Source organism: Balaenoptera borealis (genome assembly GCF_965194805.1).
Source record: "Balaenoptera borealis genome assembly, chromosome: 18".
NCBI lineage: Eukaryota > Metazoa > Chordata > Mammalia > Artiodactyla > Balaenopteridae > Balaenoptera > Balaenoptera borealis.
In genome coordinates, this window is record NC_138877.1 from 43,019,169 (window position 1) to 43,023,819 (window position 4,651).

At 34.7% G+C, this 4,651-nt stretch overlaps 1 pseudogene across 1 annotated transcript; it reads right to left on the reverse strand.

The window, feature by feature from the left end:
• Window positions 1-383: 383 nt before the first annotated feature.
• On the reverse strand, window positions 384-3,555 carry LOC309615834 (DNA endonuclease RBBP8 pseudogene; annotated as a pseudogene). The gene has a single exon. The product of its transcript is annotated as a DNA endonuclease RBBP8 pseudogene (transcript).
• Window positions 3,556-4,651: the final 1,096 nt, after the last annotated feature.

Sequence of the window (4,651 nt, forward strand, 5' to 3'; positions counted from 1 at the left end):
GATAGAGAAAGGTTTTTCTTCACTTTGCCATATTGCTGACATCCTGTCTTCCTTTAAATTGATTGTTGTTTTTTTTTTTTCATATTTTCAAAATGGTAATTAGGTATTACCAAATAAAGTAATAAACAACTCTTAACTCAGAGTGCAAAATGAAAGCACCTTATTATTTTAAAGGTGCAAAAGCAAGAAAATACAACATAAACTTATTCACATTTTTAAGTAGTCATCTGTGTGATGGGTAAATACCATTTAAAAACATTTTCAGTAGAAAAATGATTTGTAAATCAATTTACAGAAAACCAAAAAAATCAGTGTTTAATGCCAACTTTAACTATAAATAACTAAAAAGAAAATTGTCCTCTTTTCTCTTTTTGCTTCAACATTTATGTCTTCTGCTCTTTGCCTTTGGGAGAAAATATTGCACTGTAAGGCTGCCATCTTTTGGGATGAGGACAAGAATCAAGATCTTCTTTAATGTAACCTCTTTCCATGCAAGTCTGAGCGGAAGGAAAACCAACTTCCCAGAAATTCTCTGGTGTGTTGGGTGGAATGTAGCAAAATTGGTGTCCAGCAGGAAGCCAACTTCTTTCCTCTTTCTTCTGCTGGAAAATCTGCATAATAAAATTTCACATTCCTTACATGTGTGTCCAAGCAATTTTCTTCTCTCTTCTTTTTTCCGAACCACCTCAATATGAGGAAAATTTTGTAAGCTAGTTTCTCTTTCATCATCTTTAAAATATGGCTCCACAAATGCTTTCTGTTTGACCTTATCTTGTTTATCACTATGAGTGTTTTTTAATTTTTTTGTAGTAGCTGACAACACCTTCTCTTCATCTGCTACTTGGGGGAAGCTATCCACCAAACAGGATTCATATTTTTCATGTGTAGTCCGATCAAACATATCTTCCAAGCTATCATACATTTTTCTTTCTCCATTTGCACTTTTTTCTCCCTTTTGCTCTTGCTTCTTCATTTTTAAAAGCATAGTTTCACTAACCAAGGTACAGTCCATGTCCACTGTCTCTCCTCCTGCTAATCTTGACTGACTGCCATACTTTATATCTACTACAGTAATATCCATTTTATACTGAGAAAGGTCTGCTCTTGGATCTATACTCCACTGGATACTTTCAAAGGATACATCTTGGTTGTTTTGTGGAGACTTTATTTTAGCAATTCTGTTAATGGATTTAACAGAAGAACTGGTTCAAATTCACATGCTCCACGGATTGACCTGGTTTTTATTTTTATAGGCTCATGAGAACCAGCACCCTTCATGTCATCAAAAAGATTCTCTGTCTCTAAACTTTCACGTGGATGCAGAGGGATTCTAAAGATAGGATTTTCTTCCTTTATTTGTAACAGTGTTTTATTATCTGGAGATTTACTCAAGGACTGGAAAAGAGACTCCTGTAAACAGGACTCTTTTGGTTTAACCCACAGCTCCCACTCAAGGTCTTATGGCTTGAGGAAGAGCCCTTTGGAACGGGCTTCAAAACTTCATAGTCACTTGCTTAAATCTGAGTTTAGAGTTCTCACTTCCTTGGCTTTTCTCTTGACACTGAATAGCTGAAAATCAATCAGACAGATCCAGAGGTTTATCCATCACATAGTCTCCATTCATGGAAGAACAACTATCCACTGCAAAAGGAAAAGCATTTTCTTTATCAAAGGAGGTTTTGGGGCAGCTTATTTCATCTTCACTTTCTTCCTCAATTTTCTTCCTTTTGGTTCTGCCTCCCAATGATTTCAGGGGTACTACGTGTTTATCTTTATCAGTAACAGTATCTTTAGTGTTATCAATACTATCCTGTTCACTTAGGGGTTCACTTGTCTTTCTATTTATAAGCATCTGCTTATTAGAAGACGACTGGTTAGTGATCTTGTTCACTTCAGCTCCAAGATTATGATGTGTGAAAAGAGCACCATCTTCAGATTTTGATCTAGGTTTCTCTAATCTATAATTAGAAGTGTTGCTGAAAGGCACTGTTTTCAGATTTTTGTCTTGTTTTGTTTTGTTTTTGTTTTTGTTTTTTTCCCCAGTCTCTAAAAGAGAAGGGAAAAAAACTTGTATTCAAACTTAAATTACTTTTCACATTAGAGGTAGCTCCAAGTACAGGAGATGATACCTGAGTGGTCAATTCTTCTTGAGGAGGAGTCTTTGAATTAGAATCTGAAAATGTTAAACTATCTTCACCATTTCTTCTAGATTCCTCAAAATGTCTTTTTTTTTTTTTTGGTGATCTCATTCCAGGCAGTGGTAGAGCTCATCACCAAGAGGGTTCCTAGGGCCTCAAGATTCAGCTTCATCTTGAACACTAAGTCCAAGTGTTTCAGCAACAACTGTAGCTAAATAATCAGGAGAATAACTGCTTTTTCCATATGTTTTAGCCATTGGAGCTTGACTCTGATCACAAGTGTTGGTCACTAGAATTTCACTTTCATTAGGTTTATGTTGTGGATGAGTTGAAGACTTTGGCACTTTTTTCAATTCATGTGCACGCGCAGAATGCTCCAGTTTAGTATGTGTTTGTTCTACGTGTTGGATGTGAAGGTTCTCCTTTCTTTGTAGCTGGTTAGCACCAGAAAATGAAAACGTTGTTATTGGTGAATCTGGAATAATATCTTCCTCAGATTCAAGATCAGTTGCTTGATGTGGTTGATCATTCTCAATTTTCTGCTGCAGCTATTCAGAAAACATTTTATTTTCTTCTTGTAGGTATTCTTTTCATTAATAAGCTCTGTGATAACTTTAAGATTCTGCTGTCGAATATTTTCAAACTCTTGTTGTTTCTTCCACTTATGTTCTTCAGTTACTGCACAGCAATCACATAATCCTGCTCTTAATTGATCTTCTAAAACCTTAATGGTTTCATGAAGGACTTTCTGTTGCTCTCTCAGCTGTTGATTTTTGGTGAAGAATTCTTCTAGTCTTTGTGCATCTAAAATTCATTCCTTTTTCGGTTTGGTTACTTTTACTTGTAAACCTTGTACTTCTTTATCATGATACTCCTTTAGTTTTCTCCAAAGATCCTTAGTCATTAGATACATCTGGGTTTCCACAACTGCTTCCAGAGACAGTCATCTTGCTTAATATGCTCCACACTTCTACTGCTTAATGTTTTCTGACCTTTTCTGTTACATTATATAGTTCTGAAGTTGTCTTTGGCCAGTTTAAATGCAGCTTGTCTCGAGATTCTTAAAAGCCCCAAAAGGGAAGCAGGCACACTCTGGGGCTGAGCAGAGAAGGCCGTTTGCTTTTCTCCTTGTTTGCCATTTGCTTTTCTCCTAGTTCCCTCACTAATCGACCAAACTGCCAGTGGCCAAGGCTCCCCCTCGGGACAGCCCGAGCTTTTCAGGGCTGGGGGAGGGCCCTAAACTGATTGTTGATAAACATTAACTTAAAAAGAACACCACAGTCAATCTGAGATTTTATTCTCATACAATAAATATGCCTTAGAGGATATTGGCAATACTAAAGCCTGTTTTGGTTTTGGTTTTATCTCCTCATTTTAATGACATATCGTTAATGAAAAGCTCTTTCCTCCAAAATAATATATATATATATATATATATATATATATATATATATATATATATTATATAATATATATATGTGTGTATATATATATATATATATATATATATATAAAATACTTTGCACTTTCCCTTCCCTTTCATCATAACAGAATCATCTACAGTATATGACAGGTAAGATTGGAAGAGTGGAAGAAACGTAATGAGGAAAAGCAGAGTAAATAAGCTTGTGAGTACAAATTTGCAGCCAATTTTTAATGAAGATTCTGTGTCTTTCTGTGGTGATTTATGACCATAAAACCCATAAATCCAGAAAGGTGTATTTTACTACAATTTTAAGCTTGTATCCCTTCCTATGACCAGATAAATACCAAAAGTATATAAAATATACAAAAGTATATATAATATACAAAAATATATAAGACATATCCCCCCCAAAATAAGAGACAGTAGCTTACTGCAGTGTGTCTCCTTTTAATTGATATGCAGTCTACATAGGCAAACGTTTGCTTAATCCTGGAGCAGCTGAGTCTGCAGACTCTTCATGCTTGGGTGTAAAGAGATCCTGGAAAGCTTCTTCCCTAAAATGGAACCTATAAGTTCCTAAAACTTTTAAACAAAAAATATAACAATAAAAGCAAAAATATAATTTAAAAAAACATATTCTGAGAAATATATTAATGTATTCATGTTAATAAAATTTTGTATTTTTAGAGACTTATAGGAGTTTATTATACCAGAATTCCTGGACTGGATTTCTAGCTTCTTAATTTATGACCTTGACTTCATTACTTCGTTACTTCATTCATCTGAACTAGGTTTCTTTATCATATAAAAAAGGAATACAAGCTACCCGATAGGTTTACAGTGAGGGTTGAATGAGACAGAGCAATTCCTGGCACATAGAAACTGTTCAATAAGTATAGTTTGTTATTGACATTGTAATTACTAATAATAGTAGTGGTGGCAGCAGTAGTAGAGTGGAAATAACAATTGTTATTTTGGTTATTTTTCAATTTTTGCTTGGTCATAGGAGTATCTGCCCCAAATCCTTCTTAGATAAATTGCAAAATTATCATATTTAGAATCAGCTGCCCACACTGTTTTAAAAAAT